This window comes from Oryctolagus cuniculus, chromosome 7, assembly GCF_964237555.1.
Source record: "Oryctolagus cuniculus chromosome 7, mOryCun1.1, whole genome shotgun sequence".
NCBI lineage: Eukaryota > Metazoa > Chordata > Mammalia > Lagomorpha > Leporidae > Oryctolagus > Oryctolagus cuniculus.
Window position 1 is genome coordinate 78,582,833 of NC_091438.1, and position 13,782 is coordinate 78,596,614.

General features: G+C 40.7%; 1 long non-coding RNA gene across 5 annotated transcripts in view; it reads left to right on the forward strand.

The window, feature by feature from the left end:
- Nucleotides 1-13,782, forward strand: part of LOC138850605 (uncharacterized) — a 120,245-nt gene that overhangs the window by 4,939 nt on the left and 101,524 nt on the right. The window lies entirely within an intron of this gene.

The following is a 13,782-nucleotide window of genomic DNA, read 5'->3' on the forward strand; positions in this document are numbered from 1 at the left end:
TTGGCTGCAACATCTGGAACTACTCCGATCCAAAGCCAGGAGCCAGGAGCTTCTTCTGGGTCTCCCATGTGGGTGCAGAGGCCCAAGGACTTGGGCCATCTTCTACTGCTCTCTCAGGCCATAGCAGAGAGCTGGATCAGAAGTGGAGCAGCCGGACCTTGAACCAGCGTCCATATGGGATGCTGGCACTGCTGGCAGCGGCTTTACCCACTATGCCACCATGCCGGCCCCTTAATTTAGTCTTAAGGAATAGCTGATAAAAGTTTTTTGTAGATTTCTTAGGATATTCTACTAGAAAATCATGTGTCAGAATTATCAATTATCCCTTCTTTAGCTTATTGACATAGTGAGTTACGCTGATTTTCAAATGTTGCACTGACTGCATGGAATAACTCACATTAGGCATGGTCTGTAATTCTTTTTTTTTTTTTTAAAGATTTATTTTATTTACATGAAAGACAAAGTTAGAGAGAGAGAGAGAGAGAGACATACACACACACACACACAGAGGTCTTCCATCTGCTGGTTCACTTCCCAGATGGCCGCAATGGCTGGAGCAGCGCCGAACCGAAGCCAGGAGCTTCTTCCAGGTCTCCCATGTGGGTGCAGGGGCCCAAGGACTTGTGCCATCTTCTACTGCTTTCCCAGGCCATAGCAGAGAGCTGGATTGAAAGTGGAGCAGCTGAGACTGGAACCATAGCCCATATGGGATGCCGGCACTGCAGGCGGTGACTTTACCTGCTACGCTGCAGCACTTAGTTTTACATTTTGAATTCAATTTCCTTTATAATATAGTCCATTCAGATTATCCGTTGTATCTTGGTTGGGTTTTGGTACTTCATGGTTTTGAAGAATTTAATATATTTCTCCAAATTGATGAGTATTAAGTTATTTGTAGTATTCCTTTAAGTTTTTTTAACCTTTGAGAGACAGCGAAAGAGAGAGATATCCATCCATTGGTTCATTCCCCAAATGCCCAGAACAGCTGGGGCTAGGCTGGGATTAGAACCAGGGTGGCAGGAATTCAGCTAGCATCTGCATTTGTTGGAAACTAGAATCAGGAGCCAGAGCCTGGAATTGAACACAGGCACTCTGATACCCACTGCCCAGCTCTTTCATCTTTTGTAGGATCTGTAATGATATTCGCAATTTCATTCTTGCTGTTAATAATTTGCCTTCTTTTTGCCAGTTTTTTTCTAGAAATTTATCAACTTTATTGATCCCCCTATACCGGCAACTACTCTTTTTGTTTAATTGATTTTTTTTAATTTTCAGTTTTGCTGATGTCTGCTATATCATTTCATTGGTGTCTACCTTATGTTTATTTTGACATTTTTTTCCTAAGTTCTTGGGTTAGGAACTTATTGATTTGTGGCCTTTTTTGTTTAAAAAATATTTTTAAAGACTGAGCCCCAAAGAGGGCATTTATTCTCCTTCTTCTTCTTTAGATATTTATTTATTTATTTATTTGAAAGGTATAGTCAGAGAGAGAGAGAGAGAGAGATGGTTCATCCACTGTTTCACTTCCCAAATGGCTTCAACAGCCAGAGGTGGGTGGCTCTAAAGCCAGGAGCCAGGAGCCAGGAGCTTCTTCCTCGTGGTTTCCCTCACGGGTGCAGGGGCCCAAGGACTTGGGCCATCCTCTGCTGCTTTCCCTGGCACGTTAGCAGGGAGCTAGATCAGAAGTGGAAAGCTGGGACTGGGACTGGCGCTCATATGGGATGCCGAAGTCACAGGCGGCAGCTTAACCTGCTATTGCTACAACACCTGCCCATTTTAAATTTCTTAAATTTATTTCATTTATTTGAAAGGGAGAAAAGGAGAGGGATATATAGAGAGAGATCTTATTTTGGGTCATTGCTCAGATCCTGCAACAGCTAGGGCTGGGTCGGGCAGGGACCCAATCAATCCAATCATTTGCAGGCCCTGGGAATGCATTTGCAGGAAGCTGGAATTTAAGGAGGAACTGGAACTCTGAACATTGCTATTCAAAATGCCTGTCCATTTTTCTTATTTTTAATGGAAGCATTTAGCACTCATTACTTTTTAACAGCATTACATATATGTTGATATGTTGTATTTATATTTTCATCCTTGTATTTCTGAAAATTTTCTGTAAAATTTCCTTTTTGTCCCATTAATTATTTACAAATGTATTGCTTAATTACATGTTTGGAAAACAAATATGCATTACGTTGTTGGATGGCATGTTCTACACATACCCGTTAGATTAGCTGGTTACTAGTATCCTGCATACCTGTAAAGAGAAGATTCCTGTTAAGTTCATTCAGACCAAATAAGTTCCTCAATTTCTGAATAATAATGCAAAGTTTGATAAAGATAATACAAAAATTACAGGGTAGATGAATTTCATTAAAAATTATTTCAGTAATTCCAAATAAGTGGCTCACTAGGCTAATCCTCCGCCTGCGGCGCCGGCACCCCGGGTTCTAGTCCTGGTTGGGGCGCTGATTCTGTCCCGGTTGCTCCTCTTCCAGTCCAGCTCTCCGCTGTGGCCCGGGAAGGCAGTGGAGGATGGCCCAAGTGCTTGGGCCCTGCACCCACATGGGAGACCAGGAGGAAGCACCTGGCTCCTGGCTTCGGATCAGCGCAGCGCGCCGGCCACAATGCACCCGCCGTAGAGGCCACTTGGGGGGTGAACCAATGGAAAAGGAAGACCTTTCTCTCTCTTTCTCTCTCTCTCACTGTCTAACTCTGCGTGTCAAAAAAAAAAAAAAAAAAAAAAAAAGATATGAGAAATTGAATCTAACAGTATAACATAATATAACTACAGAGACTTAATTCTAGGAAAGTTAGAATGACCTAACACTAGGAAATCTGTCAACATAGTGCATTGACATTTGTAGGAAAACCGCACAAAATTATATCAGATGCCCCAAAATGGACATGCTAAATTTCAGCAGCTATTTATCAAAAGCCAAATTACTTCAGAAGAAAACTGCTTAAGCATTACAGTTACCAAAACAAATAAAAACCAGTAACCTATGGTAAAGCTATAGCTACTTACTTGAAATTTTGAAATAAGAAAGAATGATTGCTATTAGTTCTATTATTTAATATTGTTTTTTGAAAGTTGAGCTAAGAAAATAAAAAGAACCCAAGCAACTCAAAAATTACCATAAAAATTAGAAAAGAGGCAAACATACATGTTTGTAGACTATAATATTTTTTAATGATTTTTTAAAATTTATTAGACAGGCAGAATTATAAACAGTGAGAGACAGAGAGAAAGGTCTTCCTTCTGTTGGTTCACTCCCCAAATGGCCACTACAGCCGGCGCTGTACTGATCCGAAGCCAGGATCCAGGTGCTTCCTCCTGGTCTCCCATGGGGTTGCAGGGCCCAAGCACTTGGGCCATCCTCCACTGCCCTCCCAGGCCACAGCAGAGAGCTGGACTGGAAGAGAAGCAACCAGGACTAGAACCCTGCGCTCATGTGGGATGCCGGTGCCGCAGGCAGAGGATTAACCAAATGAACCACGGTGCCAGCCCCTATAATAATATTTCTATAATTCTCACAATATTTTGGTTAATAGAACAGGAAACTCACAAAGTGGCTAACTACATGTATACAAAAATCAATCATTTTCTCATATCCTAGCATTAACCAATTAGAAGTTGAAACTAGACTCACTAAGGAGAGGGTAACATTATATCCTTGCCATGTATTATTTGCACGTAGCTATGGTTAATTTTTTAAAAAATATTTGAGAGGCAGAGAGACAGAGACAGACCGAGTTCTCGTTGCCGATTCATTTTCCAAATGCCTCAAAGGGCAAGAGTTGGAGGGAGGGAGGCAATGAAGCTGGGAGCCAGGAACACAATCTTGGCTGGGTGGCAAGAGCAATCATCGCTGCCTCCCAGGGTCCACATTAGCAGGAAGCTGGAATCAAGAGCCAGGTATTGAACCCAGGTACTCTGATGTGGAATGCACGCATCCTAACTGGTGGCTTAACTGCTAGGCCAAATGCTTGCTACCATGGTTAATTTATTTTTGATGCCAACATTTCATTGTGAGATTACGCCGAGTTTATTCATTTTTCAACCGTACTTGAGGGATCTGTCCTTCTTTCATCCCTTTCTACTCCTTGTTTTAGTATGATTATTTTTGTACATATTTTTATATGCTCTTGTACATGTCTCCTCCTGGTTTATAATAGTTTCACTTAGATACTTGGGTAGGAATTGCTGAGTTATGACTGCACATCTATTAAGTCATGCAATATCAAATTGTTTCTGAAATGGTTATATCTATTCACAATCCTGACCACAGTGTATGAATTCCCACTCAGCCTATCCAATATTTGATAATGGTATAGATACCATCTTAGCTGATATTTTGGGTAAAAACTGATGTATCCCAAACCCCAATTTTCATTCCCCTTAGTATTAAAGAGGCTGAGCATCTTTTCACATCTATTAACCATATACATTTCCTCTGAAGGGAAAGGGCCACGTGTGGCAGATCATCACCAAGACCCTTGTGTTCCTCTAAATTTTGCAGGCTTGCAGTCAGGTGTGTAGTCAAGTCATCAGGTTCTGATACAGTGTTTATCTCACTCAAATTTTATGGATATAGTTTCAATTTCTAATTGGTTAATGCTAGGATATGAAAAAGCTCTTGACTTGTATATACTTACCTTGTGAGTGCAAGAGGTCCAAATATCAAGCCTGGCCTTTAAAACATTCTGTGGGATCCCCTGACTCTAATCTATCTTCCTGTGCTGCCTCAGTATTAGGACCACATGTTCCAGGTGGCTACAAGTGGAACAGGGTCAGACTGCTCTCCTTTCCATAAGAGTGAAACACCCCTCATACATGCCTATAGGGTAGAACAATTTTTATTCACCCTTATTTTGGTGGTTTTGCTGAGCTTATGATTCCAACCTGACTCTTTCCCTACCTGTTTGCCTTTGTATTGAGCCAAAGACTGATGGATAAACATAAACACAGCACAATTCTGGTATATCATTCTTCATAGTGTATACTCACAGACCTATGAATGCATTATGAAGGAAACCTGCAGTCAACAATCAAATACATACAGCTTTTCACTCCACCACTCAAAGTAAGTTCTAAACCACACAAACTTATAATCTCACCATCACTCTCCTGCGACAACTGATTCAGGCTTAAATAATTTGCAGAGATCATATGTAAGCATATGTTTAAGAACTTTGTTAATGAAAAAGCCAGGAGTCATGGTTAAGATACAGTTACTAATAACTTAGAGGTACCCTAAGGGGAATTGTCAAGAGACATATACAGTATACATATACAGTCAGCTCTCAGCGTCTGCAAGTTCTGCATTCATAAATGCAACCAACCATGGAACAAAACTGTACAAAAAGAGTTGTCTATATTGAATATATACAAATAATGCCTCTTGTCATTATTCTCTAAATAATCCAGTTTAACAAGTAGTTACACAGTTTTGCATGGTGTTAGGTACTAGAAGTAATGTAGAGATGATTTAAAGTATACAGGAGAGTGTGAGTAGGTTTTATGCAAATACTGTGCCATTTTATGTAAGGGACTTGAGCACTTGCAGATTTGGGTATGTGTGGGACATCTAGGAATGAATCCATGGTACTTACTGAGGGGTGACTGTGTGGGTACATAATGAGAAAACATGAGATTAATTCATGCAGGTTTATTACTGGGAAACTTCACATTTCATGCTGACGGTTATTTTTCTTTCAAACTTGTGAACATTAAAATCCTACTGTTTTTGGTGTTCATTTTGTTGACAATGCATTCTTATCTCTATTTGGTAAAATTAAAATAAGCTCCTTGGGGCTGGAGCTGTGGCGCAGCGGGTTAATACCCTGGCCTGAAGCGCTGGCATCCTGTGTGGGCGCCAGTTCTATCCTGGCTACTCCTCTTCCAATCCAACTCTTTGCTATGCCTGGTAAGGCAGTAGATGGCCCAAGTCATCCGCAAGGGAGACCCGGAAGAAACTCCTGGCTCCTGATTGGTGCAGCTCCAGCCATTGCAGCCATCTGGAGAGTGAACCAGTGGATGGAAGATCTCTCTCTCTGCCTCTCTTCTGTTTAACTCTGACTTTAAATTAAATAAATATATCTTAAAAAAAAAAAGCTCCTTTATAATTCATTTTCATTGGATACTTGCAAAAATTTCTTTGCTTATGGTTGTGCAGGCCACTAAGAAATGTCTTAGTTATGAACTATATTAAATAGCCCCTGACTCCTGTGTGGGAGACCTGGATGGAGTTCTTGGCTCCTAGCTTTGGCTTGGCTCAGATTTGGCTGTTGTGGACATTTGGAGAGTGAACCAGCAAGATGGAAGATCCCTTTTTGACTCTCCCTCTGTCATTCCGTCTCAAAACAAACAAAACTATTAAAAAAAAGTCAACAACAGGAGTCACTGTGCACTTACTCCTCATGTAGGATCTCTGTCCTTAATGTGCTCTACATTGAGACTTAATGCTATAACGAGTACTCAAACAGTATATTTCACTTTGTGTTTCTATGGGGGTGCAAACTGTTGAAATCTTTACTTAATGTATACTAAACTGATCTTCTGTTAAAAAAAAAAAAATTAGCAATCCCCAACTTGACTCTCACTGGGATTAAACATGACAATAGGTCTGATCTGATTTCATCATCATTTAAAAAATCATCTATTATTTTTCACTTTATTTCTGTGTGGGAGCAAACTGTTGAAATCTTTACTTAATGTATACTAAGTTGATCTTCTGTATATTAAGATAATCGAAAATGAATCTTGATGTGAATGGAAGGGGAGAGGGAGTGGGAGGGGAGGGTTGCGGGTTGGAGGGATGTTATGGGGGGGAAGCCATTGTAATCCATAAGCCGTACTTTGGAAATTTATATTCATTAAATAAAAGTTAAAAAAAATAATAAAAAAAAAAGAAAAGAAAAAGGCAGGGCTGTGGCACAGTGGACTCAAGAACCAGTCTAGTGCAAGAATCCCATATAGGTGCCAGTTGGAGTCCCAGCTGCTCTACTTCAGATCCAGCTCCCAGCTAATGTGCCTGAAGAAGGCAGCAGAAGATGGCCCAAGTCCTTGGGCCCCTGCACCCACATGGGAGACCTGGAAGAAGCTCCTGGCTCCTGGTTTCGGATCAGCTCAGCTCCGGCCATTGCAGTCATTTGGGGAGTGAACAAGCGGATGGAAGATCAGTTTCTCTCTGCCTCTGCCTCTGTGTAAATCTGACTTTCAAATATATATTAAAAAAAAAAAAAAGACTATGTTCAGGGGCTAGCGCTGTGGCATACAAGGCCTCCACCTGCAGTGCCAGCATCCCATATGGGTGCTGGTTTGAGTCCCTGCTGCTCTGCTTCCCATCCAGCTCTCTGCTAATGCACCTGGGAAAGCAGTGGAAGATGGCCCAAGTACTTGGACTCCTGCACCCATGTGGGAGGCCTGGAAGAATCCTCCTGGCTCCTGATCATCCCAGCTCCAGCCATTGCAGCAATTTGGGGACTGAACCAGTGGATAGAAGACCTTTCTCTTTGCCTCTCTGTATGTAACTCTGCCTTTCAAATAAATAAATCTTTAAAAAAAACAACGAAGGTCTGCGGGCACTGTTGTGGGTGCTCTGTCTCTACCTCTACCTTTCTTTGTAACTATTTCAAATAAATAAAATAAATCTTTAACAAAGAAGAAGAAGAATAAAGGGGGAAGCATCATGGCATTGTAGGATAAGCCTCCACCTGTGGCACCGCATCCCATATGGGCACCCGAAGTGTCCTGGCTGCCCCACTTCTGATCAGGCTCTCTGCTAATGGCCTGGGAAAGCAGTGGAAAATGGCCCAAGTGCTTGGGCCCCTGCACCCACATGGGAGACCCAGAAGATGCTCCTGGCTCCTGGTTTCGGATTGGCACAGCTCTGGCCGTTGTGGCCATCTGGGAGTGAACCAGTGGATGGAAGACCTCTCTCTCTGTCTCTCCCTCTGTCTATAATGTTACCTCTAAGATAAATATTTAAAAAACAGGAAAAGAGCCGGCGCCGTGGCTCAATAGGCTAATCCTCCACCTTGCGGCGCCGGCACACCGGGTTCTAGTCCCGGTTGGGGCGCCGGATTCTGTCCCGGTTGCCCCTCTTCCAGGCCAGCTCTCTGCTATGGCCAGGGAGTGCAGTGGAGGATGGCCCAGGTGCTTGGGCCCTGCACCCCATGGGAGACCAGGAAAAGCACCTGGCTCCTGGCTCCTGCCAGGATCAGCGCGGTGCGCCGGCTGCAGCGGCGGCCATTGGAGGGTGAACCAACGGCAAAGGAAGACCTTTCTCTCTCTGTCTCTCTCTCTCACTGTCCACTCTGCCTGTCAAAAAAAAAAAAAAAAAAATAAATAAATAAAAAACAGGAAAAGATAACCACAATTATTGTCTCCTCAAATAATGATCCTCCCTGTCCTCAGGGTCAAAGTCTCTGATTGGAGATCATATACATATGACCTTTTCATTCATTTTAATTATACACACACACACACACATATATATATAAAACCTTTCATTCTATGCTGTACATCAGGCATTGCAAAGCTTTCTGACACTTTCTCAGGTCACACAGTACCATACAGTATGTACTGCAACCACTGAACTCTGCCATTACAGCACAAAAGCAGTGATAGACATGACATAAATGGATACAGCTGTGTTCCAATAAAACTCAATACATGACTACAGCGAGCTTTGACCTGTAAACAATACCACACCAGAGTTTGTCAACTCCTACTCCAAATTTCAACATGTCTTTTTCATTTTTCTTCTCCTGTCTCTCTGTCCTTGTATATATGGATATATTTTCTAATTTTCTCTACACCTGTGTCTAATTGTTTTAACCCAGTTATTGAGATTTTAAAAAACAGTCTATATCTGCACTGTTTTCTAGAAGTTTTTTTTTCCCCCAAATCTGTCCATTTCCCCCCAGTCCTATTGCTTTAAATATTCTGCAAGTAATTGTTCTACTAAAGGCCTGGGGAGAAAGAGGTGAGAGGTAGCGGATCATGGCTGTTGTTCATTGTTTCTGTATTCACTCATTTTGACCTGTTCTGTGCCACTCATCTTTCATCATGACCTAATCTCTTCATAATCTTAACTTGTGGTGATCTTGCTTTGGCCGAGAGCCACCTTAAGACTTTTATTCTTTTGAAGAACTTCCTTCAACTTCCTCAATTCACCATGGGCCCATGACACAGTACAATAAGCAGGTTAACATGGCTTGAAGCATCTGACTTCAGTAGAACCTATATCCCAGTTTGCAACTGCTTTGCTCTCACCTAATTTTTGGGTGGGAAGAAGACCTGAGAGAGCTCGCCAACCTCTTTTATGACTGACAATGCCACAAAAAAATGAATCCCATAAAAGATATATTTGTAAAGTTGGAAATAAAACTGGTAGGTCTATTTAGCTTGAATCTAATCTTAGTCAAAAAATCCCAATGGTGTTTAAATTCATACAAATTAGTTGAAGTGATACATTTGGGCACATTTCTTATGGAGTGACATTTAATGCAATTCAGAGGTTCAGAAAAGAGAGTTGGCCTTCTACCTCATGCCATTTGAAATTTTAGTGTATTTTAAAAAATTACATCTGGATTTTAAGTACAAAAAATGTATAAGAATATTTTACCATCTTGATATTGGGCTATGTTCCTAAACAAGGCAGAATAGCCAGACAGCATAAAGGAAATGTCAGACATAAAGCTACATACAATATAAAATTTTAATGGAAAAGAAATAATAATAACCTCAAAAGACAGATTATGAAAAAGTATTTCCAAAATAAAAAAGTCTAACATCTTAAAAAATACAAATTGATTAAGGAAAAAAAAAAAAACAGGATAACTCAAAAAGAATGACCAGGTAATAAGGCAAAGATTATCAATTCTACTTGTAGTTTTGGGAATGCAAATTAATCAAATGATAACTTTTTCATACAGATCAACAACAAAAATACATGGATAACAACAACCAATGCTGATGAAGATTGATGGGAAAGTAGTATTCTCAAACTTCTCAACTGCTGAAATTTTTTTTTTTAAATAGTCATCTGGCACCAAACATAAAACTGAAGTGCTCCCTTTGATTTTACCTGCAATCCCATTTTAGGAGCTCTATCCTTTAAAATAAAAGCACAATTATGTAAAGCTATATAAACAGGATACTTATTTCAGCATTGTTCATGGTGGGAAAAGGCTGCAATCAATGTAATCAAGAGGGCCTATCACAAAATTATGGTATAGCTATGCTAATAAAGGCTATACAGCCTTGAAAAAATTGTATACTTATCTAATGATCTAGATGGATGGTCACAATTTACTGAGAAAAATCAGTTGCCAAGTGACAAATATGAGTCTTCAAAAAATATGAAAATACATATGAAAAATTTTTAAATATTTATTTTCATCTATATGAAAGGCACAGATCTTCCATCCACTGATTCACTCCCCAATTTTATCTTTAAATCATATCTAAAATCTTTGTAGTAGGAAAACCATTATAAATTCATAAATGAATATAACATTCATATATAAATGACTTGTAACATGACTTTTGGACCAGCAAATTGGTATCAACTGTTGACTTCTACACAATTCTGAACAAATTAATAAATTAACAAGTGACATAGACAATATTTTTAACACAAAATATTAAACAACCAGGATAAAGAATTGTAAATAATTTCTGTATACTGATATAGTAAAACTCATTGAATTGTACACTTTATTTGAAAGAGGGAGAGAAAGAGAAAAGAAAGATGTAGATATCTCCCTTCTGCTGGTTCCTTGCCAAAATAGCTTTGACCAGGTCAAAGCCAGGAGCTGGGAACTCAATCCAGGTTCCCAGGTGGATGAAAAGAACTCTAGTACTTGAACCATCACCTGCTGCCTCCCAGAGAGTATCTTAGCAGGAAGCAGGATTTCAGAGTAGAAGCAGGAAGGAACCCAGGAACTCAGTAGTGGGATGTAGGCATTCTAAGGAGTGGCTTAATGTGCCAAATGCCTGACCCTGAGTTGTACACTTGCAGACATGGGTAAACTTTTATGTCAAGGGACATTTGGATATTTATAACATCATACACAGAGCATAAAAAATTGTCACCTTAAAAAAATAGCCTGCTATAGATTGATTTCATGGGCCTTATACGTCTGCAGGCTAGATACTACCCACCCTGCAACAGAGTGAATATTATCTTAATAATTTGAAAATGAATTAAATAAACACAAAACAAAGAATGGGCCAAGGATGTGAGGTGCCAACTTAAGATGAAAATCAAGTTGAAAATCAATTAGTCCTCCAGAAAAAAGTTTGTACTCGTAATTATCTATAGGGATGAATCTTAATGGTAGAACCAGGATTACTAGAACCACCCTTAGGGAGCTAAGAAAGACTTATGAGAATCTCCTGACTTAAAAGCATGGATGGCTCATCCTTAGAGTAAGAGCAGAGAGCAGAGCACAGGACAGTGAAACTCGTGGATGTGGGATAGGAAGTTTGCAGAAGATATCCTCAGACTGCTTCTGTTAAGAGAAGCGACGGGTAGCAGAGACCGATGATAGGGGAGGTTGGTATTGGTTTGAGTTCTAAGTAGAAGTCAAGGTCTATACAAGTCTATAAACTGGTAAAGGAAAAAAAAAAAAGGAAAAAGGGCCTGTTGTTGGGTGGTGGGCTAAGCTGTCGCTTGGGACACTGACATGCCATATTAGAGTGCTGGCTTGAGTCTCAGCTGCTCTGCTTCTGATCCAACCCCCTGCTAATGAGCTTGAGAAGGTAGAAAATGGCCCAAGGTCTTGGGCCTCTACTGTGCAGGTGGGAGACCCAGATAGAGTTCCTGGATCCTGGCTTTAGCCTAGCCCAGCCCTGGCTGTTGCAGCCATTTAGAGAGTGAATCATTGGATGGAAGATCTGTCTCTGCCTTTCAAATAAAATTGTTAAATCTTAACAACAAAGAGGAAGTAGTAAGAGAACAGGATGTTTGAAATTGATACTAACAAGTCTGGTGCCGCGGCTCACTAGGCTAATCCTCTGCCTTGCGGCACCGGCACACCAGGTTCTAGTCCCAGTCAGGGCGCCGGATTCTGTCCCGGTTGCCCCTCTTCCAGGCCAGCTCTCTGCTGTGGCCAGGGAGTGCAGTGGAGGATGGCCCAAGTGCTTGGGCCCTGCACCCCATGGGAGACCAGGAGAAGTACCTGGCTCCTGCCATTGGATCAGCGCGGTGCGCCGGCCGCAGCGGCTATTGGAGGGTGAACCAACAGCAAAGGAAGACCTTTCTCTCTGTCTCTCTCTCTCTCACTGTCCACTCTGCCTGTCAAAAAAATAAATAAATAAATAAATAAATAAAAATAGAAATTGATACTAACAAAGGGTTTTAGAATTTGATAATGACAAGAGTGGCTAAGGCTGATCTTACTAATCAAAGTCATTAGCGGAGGGGTAAGATAAGACACAGTCAAAAATCTGTGGGAACAAGGAGTGAATCAGTGATGGTGGATGACTATAGCCTGGTGATCATGAAGAATTTAATGCTGAGGGTTTTCAGAGGAAGGAGGGGGAGAAAGGTCTTTGGATATTTATAACACCATTCACAGACTATACAAAATTACCACCTTAAAAAACAGCCTGCTATAGATTGACTGATTTCATGGGCCTTGTATGTCTGCGGGCTGGATACTCCCAACAGAGTGAATGTAGCACTACAAAGCTAAGAAAACCATGAGAACCAGAGCACCGAATGAGGCTGCAGGAGCACGGGACAGCAAACTTGGGTGTGTATGAGAATCGCCTGGAGGGTTTGTCCCACGACAGACTGCAACACTCCATGCCCCAAGTTTCTGACGTGGTAACTGAAGTCTGAGAATAGCATTTCTAGAGTTTTCCAGATGCTGATACAGCTGGTTGAGAGACCACACTTTCAGAATAACACAGATCAAAACGAGGAAATAAGCAAAAATGTTGACTATATGAAGTGTGGTTGGTGACTCCAGAAAACACAATGAAAATGATTTAGGAGCTGGACAGTGGTGAGAGGTGGGGTCAGAAAAAGTGTCCTCACAAAATCAGATTTTTGGTTGATGACAGTTATATGTAAGAAAAGAAGCCAAACAATCCTTTCAAAAAAATTATAATGAAAAAAGAATCAGTTACAAATCAGTATTTTTCTCTATGAAACTGACTTCAGCCAGCAACATGCTTCTAAAAATAGGTTAAGTGTCAAAGCATAAAAAACTATAATCTTTTATAATACATATATATGTACATAATATATAATCTTTCAGGAAAATAACATAATTCATACCATTCAGTATATACATATTGATTTCTTGGTTAAAATAAATATAATTAAATAGTAATAATGTTCACATAAATCTGCTTTATGAAGGTAACATCACCATTTTAGCCACTAGTTAATCATGTTTCTAAAATGGCTGACATGGGGCCCGGTGCTGTGGTATAGCAACCTATAATGCCAGCAGCCCATATGGGAGCAGCTTTGAGACCCAGCTGCTCCAATTCTGATCTAGCTCTCTGCTGATAGACTGGGAAAAGCAGCAGAAGATGGCCCAAGTGTTTGGACCCCTGCTACCCATGTTGGAGATCAGGATGAAGCTCCAGGATCTTGGCTAATGCAGCCATCTGGGCAGTCAACCAGCAGATGGAAGATCTCTCTTTCTCTGTCTCTCTTTCTCTGTAACTGACTTTCAAATAAGCAAACAAGTAAGTCTTTTAAAAAAATGGCAGCCAGCTCAAATGTATTTCAAGAACTTATCACATTAATT